This window comes from Ochotona princeps, chromosome 1 (assembly GCF_030435755.1).
Source record: "Ochotona princeps isolate mOchPri1 chromosome 1, mOchPri1.hap1, whole genome shotgun sequence".
Taxonomy (NCBI): Eukaryota; Metazoa; Chordata; class Mammalia; order Lagomorpha; family Ochotonidae; genus Ochotona; species Ochotona princeps.
In genome coordinates this window covers 97,774,177-97,788,353 of record NC_080832.1, presented here as the reverse complement: position 1 = coordinate 97,788,353, position 14,177 = coordinate 97,774,177, and positions in this window count along the sequence as shown.

The window sequence follows — 14,177 nt, the reverse complement described above, 5'->3', positions numbered from 1 at the left end:
GTGAAAGCTGTGTTTGGGCATGGACCAGATATTGCTGGGATGCAACACCCAACAATAAGAACCAGAATGGGTGTGGGCCAGTTGAGCAAGGCCACTGTTCCAACCAGGACAGGAGGTAGACAAAGTCAACCTAGGCCAAGGGCCCACTGGTGTGCATGAGAACTGCCACTGGGAGGAGACTTAATAGAGGAGCTTGGGAAACTCCTTCGGCGTGATGCTGTCCCTGTAGATGAGCGCAAGAATCAAGGCAAGGAGCAGCCTAGGCCATACCAGGTTACAGTACCTGCCAGCATACATGTGAGTCAGATCTGGGGACACACCAGGCTGGGCCAATTCATAACATCCACAGGCAGATCTAAGAACCAGGACAGGGTGCAGAAGGAGCCAGGTCAGGCCTCAACACCAGCGAGTTCACATTAGGGCCAGCACAGGGATCAGGCTGGGCTGGGATAGACTGTAGCACCCACTAGCAGTAGCCGACAGACTGACTGAGCCAGGCTGCACAATATGGAGGTGAGGTAAGGCATGCCAGCCTGGGGTCAGTAGGTGTGGGTTCGTGAGCCCTAGGGGCCAGGGGAACCAGTAGGTTTGGTGGGGTTTGGGTTGCCTAGCCCAGGTCTCTTGGTCTGCCTGTGCAGAGAGTGCCAGGTTAATGAACCTCAGGGGTGGGGTATCCGGTGGGGCTCAGGTTGCCTGGTCCTTGGGTCCACCTGAGAGGTGGGTGCTGGGTTTGTGATTCCGGGGGCAGGGAATCCGGCAGGACTCAGGTCACCTGGCCCGTGTCCTTTAGACTTGCCTGAAAGAATATGCCCTCCTCAGTGAAAAAGGCAGAGCCGTGGATGCAGACGCTGACACTCATGGAGAATATGGCAGCCCATTTGGTACCATAGCAGGAAAAGGAGAACAGAGCAAATTGGACAAGTACTCAAGCCAAACAATGACAGCAAAAATCTGGGTGAATGGAAACTTGAGGTTGACTAGATCAGCCAATGGACATTGGGAGGGCTGCATCATCCTTGGATCAGCAAAATTGACAGCAGTTCGGAGCCATCCAAACCACTTGGGCAGAATCCCTGGAACATGCACACATGGGGACCCTCAGTGGATATTGGGTGGTGGTTCCCCATCCCCAGGTTACTGGGACAGAAAATCTTTACATACCCATATAGTGGAATACTGCTAAGGAAAAAGAGCAAACCATTGGCCCACAACAACAACAATCTTAAAGTCATTAGACTAAAGTGAAAGAAGCAATTCCTGGAAAAGCCAACCTCAAACAATCTGCTGGCCAAATTTCAGCAAAAGCTATTGTAGGAAACACTGTATTCAAATTTGAATTATAAATTCTTGCTACCATTTCACTATGTCTGGAGTGTGCAAATGATTTAGCAAACTGGCAAGTACTAAAAAAGAAAAAAAACTATTTAAAACTTTATATATACACATATATGTGACATATATCCTACTGAAGTATTACTTAGACATTTCTTTCACAATGAACTTCAGATTATTTGCTGTTTCTGAAATGATCTGAAAAGCAAATAATATAGTATCTGGATTTAGCTTTTTGTGCTTGAATATAAATTACTGCTGGATAAAATGTTCTGAAGCTTTTCACTGTCTCAAATGACCTATACTTTATCTTTGTGTCACATTCAAACTGACTCCCACAAGCCCCTGTTTCTCTCACCTCTGTGCATCTTGTCTCTTAGAGAGCCGCTGTGTGGTTAACCAAACCGTCTACCATCTTCCTGATCAATTGATGGCTCACCACAGTGATGTTCACCACAATAATACAATAGCCCTGCTCTCAGATTCAGATAGAAAAAAAGAAAAAAAAAGAAGAAAATGCAAATGCTTTCTTCAATTCAATGCAATAAATATTCCTATCTTAAAGAACTAAGTGGGTCAGTAAAACAAAGATAAAGTGTTTAGAGTCTCTTCTCTTTCCTTTTAAGATCCTTCACCTTTCTTAGGAATGGAGGGAGTTGGTGCTATGGGTAAAGCATTGCTCAGCAAATGAGATGTTTATAAATGTCTCACTTGAGATCACTCCTTAAATGCCCTAAAATTGGCTGTCAGCATTTTACATCTAAGACTTAAGGCGAGATAGAGATACATAACTGTGCTAGACACAGCTGTGGTTTTAAAAAGCAATGAACTTACTCATCCATATTTCTGTCAACAGCAAGTAGAAAGATTTGGGTCCATGCATCTCAAGCAAAAGCATGACTCAGCCACGCTCTCACCCTATGAGGACAAGTGATAAATAGATATAATGACAAAAGTCAGAGTCCTATATTGAACCTTGTCATGCAGAGTGATTTTTTTATGAGCAAATTTCATATGATTGACTGTATATTGTTTTTAGGACATGTAAACTTAACCAAAATCATGTACCTAAACAATGTGAACTTGAATAACTATTTCAAGTTGTAGTAATTACTGCCTTTCCAAGATTTGTTTTTTCATAGATATGTTTCATTTATTTGAAAGGCAGGGTAATGGGAGGAATAGAAATTTTTTTAAATTTCTTATTTTATTTTTAATATTGTTTTCATAGTTGAGAAGAATAGGGATACATGCCCACATGAGCTTCTGACTTGGATGGGGAAGGTTGGGGTGTGGAGAAAGGTAGTGAGAAAAAAGTTTCAGTTGGCTTTTTTTTTCTTTTAGGAATAAAGATCTTACATCCTCTGGTTCATTCCTGATATGGCTGCAATGGTTAGGGCTGGACCAGAACGAAGCCAGGAGCTTCATCCATGTCATGTTTCCCAGATGGTTCAAGAGCCCAAGCACACTTGGGCTATCTTCTAGTATCTTCCCAGGCACATTAGTAGGAAGCTAAACCACAAGTTGAGTAGCCAGTAATCAAACAAGAACCCTTATGGACTACCAGCATCGCAGAGGGCAATTTAACCTGCAATGTTCCACCACCAGCCTCCATTTAGTTATTTAAAGGTCAGAGTGATGGAGAAATAAGTAGAGAGAAAGAGAGAAAGATTGAGAGAAAGAAATCTTCCATTAGCTGGGTTATTACCCATTTGCTTGCAAAGCCAAGCCCGAGCCAGGCTAATACCCAGGTGCCAAAAATTCCATCCAAGTCTCACAAGTGGGTGCCAGTGGTCTAAGTATTTAGGCCATCATCTGCTGTTTCCCAGGATACATTAGCAGGAATCTGGACCAAAAGCAGAGTAGCTGAGATCCAAACAGCATTCTGAAGAGGAGTGTGGGTATTTGAAGCAGTGGCTTAACCCACTATATTACAATGCCAGCCCCTAGTAAATACTATTATTAAGATAGGCATTAAATTTCAGTAACTCAGAAACTATATCTCATGGATTTTGATTTTTTTTGTTAGTCTTATCTCTTCAAAACACTGTCTTCTGATTAAATTCTTCAATGACTCATAGATCATACAGTACCATCATTTTCTTCAAGCAGGTTCTTGATTTTCTTTTTCATTTCTTCAGCGACACATTAGTCATTCAGTAGCATGTTACTTAGCTCCATGGCACTGTAAATGTCTGTTTTTCTTCCTGTTTTTGATTTTGTATTGTGGCTTTTCATTTAAGGGGATATATAGTAACTGTGTAATGGAGACTATCATATCCCAATGTGAGGATGCAATGCAGTATGCATCTCTACAACCAGACAAAGATGAACTCCCAATGAAATTGTTTACTATATCTTGGCAATAGGATGCTGGACTCTCTGCCATTGCCCAAGCCCACAATGATGGACACATGACTGTGTATGAATAACTATACTATAATAATGATACAGGGGAACTCAGTGAGGTGGGAGAGGATTGGAGAGGAGATAAGGGAAATCCCAGGGTCTATGGAACTGTATCATAAAATGATCATAATAAAAAGAAGTAAAATTTAAATTTTTTTTCAGTAACTCTCAGAGGATATTAATCTTAATGTTGTGTCACTTGAGTAAGTTTTGGAATAGCTGCCCCAGCAATCTCAGTCCACTGTGCTGGTTTTTATTGTCTCCAAGACCCCAATCCACCCTCAAGGTCTTCTTGCTTCCCAGAAGAACTTTCTGAATGGAAGGTCTCTGCCATCAACCCTTTTCCCCAGTGACAACTCTCCTTCAGAGGCGCATTCCCACGAGTCTGTCTACACTCCCTGTGCCATCTATTGAGGTTATTCCTTATTCTCTCTTCCTCTTGGTATCACCAACCTTCCCATCTCCATGAAATCCTGGTAATGAAAAAGGTTTCTGTATCAAAGACATCTAAAAAATTAACTTCCCCAAGAACTCTTTAGCTAGCACATGCATGTGCAATGATGTGTGAGAAAGTGATGCCCCTGATATTGTCTAGCAGTCTCTCCTACACAGCATCCATCAGCAGCTCACTCTAAAATATGGTCCCCAATGGTTGCCTGGATACGCTTCTCTGACACCTTTCGCAGGTACCCACATTAAGTCTTTGCAGGTGTCAGGAGGATCTGCAAGCTGCATCTTCATGCTCACATTTCTCTGGTTATCTCTCTGTGCAGGTGAGGATAGTTGCCTTCTTTACCAAAACCAAAAAACTGCTTATTATCTTAAACAATTGAATTCAGTACTTTGTTGCAGAACATCATTTTCAATTCCTATGGTAATCAATATAGACACTATTGTATTTGCCAAAGCCTGTTGTGAGGAACGAGCAAGTAGTACTTGTCACCTCTCTTTCCTTACTATTCCTAGACTCACAAGATTTTATGTTTGGCTTCTTTGAAAATGATTTGCCTGGGGACATCTTCAAATCACTCCTTGACACAACATTTCCGCTATTGATTTTCTCAACCTTATGTCTTCTGGTTCTCATCTATCTCCATTTCTTCCCTCTCTTCTGATAACCCCTATTCCTTCTCCAAGAAATTATGCCCTGTGTTTGGTCTCTAATCAGCATTAGCAACATAACATGCACTGGCTCATGTAACTGGGAAAGTAAGGGGTTGGGTTACAAAAACTAAGGCCTGCAACCCAGGGATGAGAACCAAACTCTCCTCTCATCAGGGCTCTTGATTTAATTCTGCTCTCCACTCCTCTGGAATCTTAGCTTCATTCTTATGTCCTGCAAAAAAATCTTGCTTGTTTGGTGGGATATGGCCATGTTCAAGACAAGTTGTGACATCCCAATAGAAACAGGGATCTTTCTTTCATCTTTTTCAGCTGATGTCCCAAGTGGCCCAGAACCTGATGCTATCCACAGATACCTGTGGCCTGTGTACTGAGTTCTTCCAACAGAGGTGTTTATTGTGCACTGGAAAAATCCCAATGGAACTGGGTAGAGTAAGCAACAAAATCATTTATCTTGCAGGGTATTCACTGGTTGTTAGAAACACTAACCATGCTTGATGCATAGAAAGACATGGATTGCCCTACAGAAGCCATATTTCTATAACCATGAGAATCTCAGCCCAAGATTCCCAAAAATAGTTCTTTCACAAATTACCATTGTTGTATCTTGGCATCTTGAGAAAAAAATCAGCGGAATAAGAAAAGGGACAAATAACACGAAATCATTACCTGTGTCGTCTTTTTTTCTTCTTCAAAAAGCCAGTTTTTTTATTTCTAAAGTTATGCCAAAAATGTTTAGCGGGTCCCGTTAGATGTCAGTAATTATTGTTTGCAGTTCCTTGCCCAACAGACACCTCTGATAAAATTGTGAAATCAGGGAAGAGGCTTTCTGTGTCTCATGTTCTTTCTTCTGCCACTATTTTCCACATCTTGCAACTATCCAATAACAAAAACATGACTTTCACCTTCCCAAGAATCACACATCAGGGACCTCTAAAACTTAAGTTGCCCTACTTCTTTTCCAAAAATGAAATTTCATTCTACAATAGAATAATTACAATTGATAATAAGAGAAAAAGCACCTCTTAAATTAATTGTGGGGTGGATGTTGTAGCAAAGTAACTTAAGCAACTTTAAGGGACACCTGTCATCGCTTATCAGGGTTACTGGGATCCAGTTCTACTTCTCCTCCCTAATTCCAGCTGTCTTTCAGTGTACACTTTGGGAGGCAGTAGATGATGGCTCATGTGGTGGTCTCTGCCACTCAACACCATAGACACAGCTGAAGTGCCTGGCTTCTAACTGTAGCCTACACCAGATCCACTATTGTAGCTGTTTGGGGAGTGAACCAGCACCAAGAAGTTATTCTCTCTGTGTGTCTCTCTGTGTCTCTATCTACCTATCTTTCTTTCTTTCTTTCTTTCTTTTTCTTTCTCTTTCTCTTTCTCCTTCTCTTTCTCTTTCACACACACACACACACACTCACATTTGCTACTCAAGCAAATGAACTTTACATGAAGGTGTGATGGCTTAGTATGTCCTCTTTGCTTGATTTGCTCAGTTACAAGTCTATTGACTTAAGCTTCAGGTAATTTCCAAGTGCCCTAAAATTTTTGTTTACCTTCAGCTCCTTCCTACAAAGTTGGATCCATATATCCAGTCCCATATGCTATCATCTGAACTAGCTGATGTCTCCTCTACCTGAAGATGCTTGCCTCAAAAAACACCATTTTGATTCTAAGCAAAGGCATCATGGGTCCCATCAGACTCAAGAAAGCTTTTCCCAACTTCTTAACTCCGGCTATCCCATAATCCAACCAGACATGGGTAATTACCATGTACTATTGATTCAGCTTTTTCCCTGTCCCTACCACCTCTGATATATCAGGACTTCATTGCACTTTACTTGGATTTTAATGAAGCATTACATCTCCATACCCCACCAGCCCAATCAAATCTCATAGAAACTCATTCTGTTGCCAGAGCAAGCAAATTAGATTACTTCACTGTCTGGTCTAAAATCTTCAAATGGTTCTCCATTAATTGCAGAAGAAAACCAAATTCTAATGTGGTATACAGGGTCCTTTCCAATTTTGTTCCAATTTATCTCTTCAGTTACATGTTCTGCCGTTACAGTGCATCCTGCTCCTGCTATATCAGATACCCAGTTTCTAGCGTCTGTGTCATGCACACTGCTTTCCAACCAAAAAACCCTTCTGCCTTTCAGTCTTCCTGGTGCTCTCTTATCCATCCTTTGTATGCAAACTCAACATTATCTCCTATACAAAACCTTCTAGGATCAACCCCTTTGGCCCAGAACAACTCAGTTGCACTTTACTACAACCACTCTAATTATATTGCTACATTTATTATGCTGTGTTTTACTCATTTGCATAAAACAATTTATATCGGAAGAAAATGTTTCTTAAAACACAACCACTGTAATTACTTTTGTCCTGAAAACAGTGGCATATTTTTTCCCCAGGAAAGAAGTGTCCGAAAATTTTTGAAAGGCAACTTTTGACTCATTAAAATAAAATCATCAGCAGCTATTTAGGTAGGCAAAAGAGAAACAAAAAAGATAACTAAACCATACTGCAAATGAAAGCTTGTAAAGAGCAATAAGAGTGCCCAGTGCAGTAGCCTGGTGGCTGAAGTCCTTGCCTTGTACATGCCAGGATACCATATGGACACCGGCTCTTGTCCCAGGGGCCCTACTTTCCATCTAGCTCCCTGGTTGTAGCCTGGGGAGGCAGTCAAGGACAGCCCACAGCCTTGGAACCCTGTACTCACATGAAAAACCCAAAAGATCTGGGTTCCTGGCTTCGGATTGGCTCAGCTCCGGCCGTTACAGCTACTTGGGGAATAAATCAGCAGACGGAAGATCTTTCTGGCTCTCCTCCTCTCTGTAAATCTGATTTTCCAATTTAAAAAAAAATCTCAAAAAAAAGAGGGGGCCATGAGAGCTGAATAGGAGCAAACAAGAGAGAACAGATGGAATCAAGGGCAGCACCAGTCAGCCATGGGACCAGTGCAGTGCTCAACTGGCTAATCATCAGCCAACAAGTGACAGCATCCCATATGACCGCCGGTTTGTGTCTGGTTCCTCCTCTTTTAATTTAGCTTCCTACTTGTCGCCCGGAAAAACAGCAGAGGATGACCCAAGTCCTTGTGTCCCTATTGGGAGACTCTGGAGAAGCTCCCAGCTCCTGACATCAGCTCAGCTCAGCTCCAGCCATTGTGGACATCTGGGGAGTGAACCAGTGGATGCAAGATCTCTATTTCTCTCTCTCTCTCTCTTTCTCTCTCTTTCATTCTCTCTGTAAATTTTCCTTTCAAATAAAAATAAATAAATATTTTCAGAATGAAAGAAGGGACAGAAATGTTTATGCCCTGAGAATTAATCCTTGTCAAATAGAAGCTTCAGAATGTTTCAGAACAAGGCTATTGATGATTGACCCCTGAGTTCGTCACATGGTATTGCTGTACACCTTCCCAAATCACTCCACATCTCTTCTGCCTCATGTCCTTTTCTCATAACGCAGACCATCCAGGTAAAGATGGCTATTTCACAGAAAGTCAACCTTGAGAGCATAAGATCAGAACAGGCAAAGCGTCTTAACAATTCATGACACTGCAAAAAGGCTACAATGTCCTTGAGAATTCCACGCTGGGAGAGGGAGAGAGACATCAGGTTGTCAGAATAAATTGTTGCCTAAACTTTAATAGACATGTCGAGCTCAGCAGACAGGGTTAGATTTATGGACATACTTTTCTGTCTCCTGTTCTAGATCTTGGGCACCACCACAGAAAGAAATGTGCATTATTAATCTGTGATTCCCTCACATCCGACACATAGTACTGGGCTCTTCAAAAGGATTGTCATAGAATGTCTAGAAAATTTAAATGAGCCTATTCACTTAGTGTGTCAAACTCCCAAACATGCGTATTAAAAACAATAACAGGACCTGGCGCCATGGCCTAGCGGCTAAGGTCCTAGCCTTGAAAGCCCCGGGATCCCATATGGGTGCCGGTTCTAATCCCGGCAGCTCCACTTCCCATCCAGCTCCCTGCTTGTGGCCTGGGAAAGCAGTCGAGGACGGCCCAATGCATTGGGACCCTGCACCCGCGTGGGAGACCCGGAAGAGGGTCCAGGTTCCCGGCTTCGGATTGGCGCGCACCGGCCATTGCAGCTCACTTGGGGAGTGAATCATCAGATGGAGGATCTTCCTCTCTGTCTCTCCTCCTCTCTGTATATCTGACTTTGTAATAAAATAAATAAATCTTAAAAAAAAAAAAACGACAACAACAAAACCTCCCAAGAGTGAAGTTGTAAAGAGCATTTCAACAAAGCCATATGTTTTGGAAGCAGAATCCTCACCCAGAGCCCCCAACAGTACACCACATAGAAAAAAACTCTGGCATGTAAGCTCTAGACCCAACCAAGTTGTGGCTGACATTGCTGGACACACAAAAGAATTACAACAAAGACTGAGAAGTTCCATGGGTGGAGGGGACAGATTTCCTAAAGACGTGAAGCCACACACCCACAACGACAGATGGAGACAAGCATACAGCAGGGAGGAGCCTTTATCTTGGATCATAGGGCTTGGAAGCTGTGAACTGGCTGCCCCTGAGCTTGTGAACCTGCACTCTGTGTATCTAGACAGCTCCACTGCAGGTGAGTAGAAGGAGTCTCTTCTCTGTAGGCCCTTTGACCACTTCAGTGCAGAAGTGCTCCGGCTGAAACAGATGGTCCTGCTTTTAAATTCTGGTTGTGTGGATTTCCCAGCTATGTGACCCTGGGCAAAACTCTCAATTATTGCCATTCTGTTGGAAAATTCAAAGTGTTTGATGAAACCAAAGGATTTCAAATAATCTTGAAATTAAGTGATTTTCGTGCAATGTTTATTTTATTTATGTTTACCCTTGCACCAGTAGAGCGGAGGTCATTTTCAAGGCTGATTATGTAGGTCAGCTATCTCAGTTCAACTTTGTGGAAGGCTTCACTGACACCGACTTCCTTCCCCTTGGGGTAACTGTAATAATTGGCCTATTTTGGTCAGCCGATGAAAAGCCAACTTTAGGTCCCACAATACTCTCCCATCTCCCACACAGGGCACTCAGCAGTCAAACTGAAACAGCATCTTATTCAGAATCTACCACATGGGTGAGTCAGAGACATTTCTCAGCCTGCATCTGCTGTTGCAGTAGAGGTGTTCAGCTGGGGAGGTCACTGGATAAAGCAAACTATCTGGAATAGCCTCACTGGATGGAGTAGAATCTTTTTTTTTTTTAATTAATATTTAGCATTATGTGACAGTTTCATAGGCTTTGGGAATCCCCCTCCCCCTCCCCCTCCCCTCCCCCCTGGTGGATTCCTCCACCTTGATGCAGCATTACAGTTCAAATTCAATCAAGATTCTTTCCTTGCAAACATATATTAAGCATGGAGTCCAGCTACTTATTGTCCAGATGGGTTGAACAGTTTTTTGGGGAGACCATTTCTGGTCCGAAGTCAGAGCTGGTATAATATCATCACAGTCAATTAAGAGTCCCAATATAACATCAACAGCAATTTGCAATATTATGGAATTGACATAGTTTTGAGTAACCAGTATGTTAAAAAAAAAAAAAAAGAACAAAATAACAAAAAACAAGTCCTAACCACAACCTATGATTAGCTCATTGACATCCAAATCTTAAACACAAGATTCTGCAGCAGTTGGTGGTGGTATCTAGTACTTCCTAGAATGAACGCTCTTTCAACTCAGGAACAGAATTCTCAGGCTAACCAAGCAGTCCAGAAGTACCTAGTCAGGATTTTTGAAGAAGAAAAACATGCACATACACACAGGATCCTATTAGTTTCCTAACACTACTATAACAAATCACCAAAGTTGCAGGCTTAAGTGGCTTACATTTATGCTCTGATAGGTCACTGGGCTGAACTCAAGGTGTTCATCCGTCCCTGTTCCCTCCTGGGGCCCTGGAGGAAATCAGAATGATTACTTCCTTTGGCTTTTCCAGTTTCTAGAGCTGCCATCCTTGCATTTCTTGCCTCATGGTTTCTTCCTCCAGCCTCAAAGTCAAGTGCAAAGCACCTTTTTTCAGTTCTCACATAGCCTTCAGTCTCTGTGCTCAAATTTCTTTCTGTCTGGGTGGACACCAAAGGTCTTGCCCTAGTACTCAAAATGATCTCACCTCAAAATGCTTTATTTAACCACAAATACAGGGTCCCTTTTGTCACAAAAACTAAAACTCAGTGGTCCTCAGTATTGGAATGTGAACATTTGGGAGACCATTTAGCCCAGTATATCATACAGACAACATTTTCAAAGCAGAAAATCAGGCACATACATGGTACTCTAACACAGCCAAATACAACATACTTTTGCTTTATAGAATACAACATCTAAGATTCTTAACAGCAGGAATATCAATTCATTACAATATTCTGGAGGTAGGGGTTGTTGGAGTGGGTGTGTGGTAAAGTTTTTTAAAACAAATCTGATAAATTAAAGAAAAACAGGGGCTCAGTTCTATTCAGAATGCATTACAAGGTATGGGCTTGTATTTCATTCAGTATCATGGTGCAAATGACAGCATTTGAAAAACTGCACTTCCAAGAGCCAGGCATTTTTTCACCTTGTTCACATTTGTCTTAAAACTCTCTATTTATCCTGAGAAATACATGCTCTTGGGCACTTCAGTTATGCAGATTAGAAGCTTGGAAAGACCTGGTTCCTGGAGATCAAATAGTTCTTTGCAAAAGACTATATACAATGTTCTTTACACAGAGTTGCATCTGTATAAACCCTATTCTTTCCTTTTAAAAAAAAAAAAAGCCTAACTGTCCATATCTTGTGCTGTACATATGATGTACACTGATGCACACCGATGATGCTGCTACAGAGAGCTACTTTTATGTTTTCAGTTGCTGAGTTAGCCTGAAATGCTGCAATTGTCAACATCCTGGATGACAGGGTCAAAAACAGAGTCAGATTTCCTTAGAATCACAAATTTAAAACAGAGTGAAACATATGGAAAAGGTAACAATGTAAGGTCATTGTCCTCTGAAATCATTGATCCTGCTACCTGATTTGATTACTATTGTCTTGTAATAAATCTCCCAATTGTAAAAATCACAATTGCTTTACTTTATTCTCAAAAATTTAGGAAGGATTCAGAGAAGCAATTTTCTTTGGAGGTCTCATGAACAATCTAGCTCCAGAGGCATATAATCTGTGGAGTCACACACACACACACACACACACACACACACACAAAACCCAAGAAACTTATATTTAAAAAGATCCCACTCTCAATCTGATGTTTTGCATCACATTTTTTTTTATCTGAAAAAGAGATAGAAGACAGACAGAGGCAGACAGATAACAAAAAATCCTTCAACTATTGATTTATTTCCCAAATACCCAACACAGCCTAAGCTAGGTCAGGCTGAAACCAAAATACCGGAATCTGGGTTTCCTATAAGAGTGACAAGAACCAAACAACTTCAATCATCACCACTGCCTCCCAAGGTGTGCAGTAGTAGAAACTTGAAATCAAAGTCTGAGCTGGGATTTTAAACAAAAGCAAAGCACTATTACAGAATGTGGGCATCCATAGGGCGTATTAACTGCTGTGCTAAACATCTGCACCAACACTCTTACTTGTTTTTTAACAAAGTCCCCACACTTAATTTTACACTAGGCTTCACTTCATACAATAAGTTCTGTTCATAAGGTTGCAATCAGATGTGCTGCAGCTGTTGTGGTCTTCAGCAATTAGTTCAGGGTCCCAAGCCTTTAGATCACACGTCCCCCACCTACATGGTCCTTTCTGCTCTCTTGTGATGCTCACCTATTATTATCACCTGGAACCTGAGAGGGAATGGTATTGCATTATGTCTAACCACGCCCCTTGCAAAGCCATATTAGGGATGGGCTCTCTCTTGGTCACATGCTTCCATCACTCTTGTGCTCTGACTCTCGGCCTCCCCAGTATCTGCTTGCTCTCTGGCTTCCCGCAGATTCCTAGGCCAGGTAGTGCCTGAACCTGGTTACTGTGTCTATATTCCTCACCTTCTGGTCACTGCTTTGGTGAGTCAGTGAAGATGCAAATACTAAGATGCTTCATATTTCTAGTTTGTGTACTTTCAAGAGTTCTAGGAGAGGTGAAGCCTAGCACTAATGGATTATGGGCAGAGAAGCCAGAAAAAGGTGAATGTTTACAGCTTTGTAAGTATGTCCAGGTTGTTTGCTGCATGTCTCTTAAGATAGCATGTTGCTGGGCCCGGCGGCATGGCCTAGCAGCTAAAGTCCTCGCTTTGAATGTCCCGGGATCCCATATGGGCGCCGGTTCTAATCCCGGCAGCTCCACTTCCCATCCAGCTCCCTGCTTGTGGCCTGGGAAAGCAGTTGAGGATGGCCCAATGCATTGGGACACTGCACCCGCGTGGGAGACCCGGAAGAGGGTCCAGGTTCCCGGCTTCGGATTGGCGCACATCGGCCCGTTGCGGCTCACTTGGGGAGTGAATCATTGGACGGAAGATCTTCCTCTCTGTCTCTCCTCCCCTGTGTATATCTGGCTGTAATAAAATGAATAAATCTTTTTAAAAAAAAAAAGATAGCATATTGCTGGGGAAGCTGGCACATAGGTCTTTAGTTTTTGGACAGGTTTCACCATAATGACCATTTTCTCCTCTCAGGGTTTTGATTCAGACTAGATTGTCACTGGACTTGTCATTTGCTAGTTTCTATTAGTGGGCCCTGTTATCACCAAGCTTTGTTAATGAAGACTCTTATTACATCTAGACTCATCTGGTATGATCTATCCCGTAACCTGCAACATGGCTATATCAAGGTCTCAGCTGGGCTGGACATCCAAGATGCCTTCTTGACAAGACTGGCAGCTGGTGCTGTCTGTCATCTGGGAGAGCACATGGGACTGTCAGCCTGAGCACCTACACCTGTGTTTTCTAATCTTGGCATTCCAAGGTAGTTGGGATCCTTGTACGGCAATTGACTTTTCCCACAGTGAGCATCTGAAGAAAATACAGTGGAAACTATATAAACTTTTTTACCTAATCTCAGAAAACACAAAGCCTTATAGAAATTATGCTTCTGGGCCCAGCGCAGTGGCCTAGCAGCTAAAGTTCTTGCCTTGCACATGCCGGGATCCCATATGGGTACCAGTTTTAATCCCGGCAGCCCTACTTCCTGCCCTGCTCCCTGCTGGTGGCCTGGCAAAGCAGTCAAGGATGGCCCAAAGCTTTGGGATCCTGCACCCACGTGGGAGACCTGGAGGAAGTTCCTGGTTCCTGGTCCCGGCTCCAGATCGGCACAGCACCGGCCGTTGCAGTCACTTGG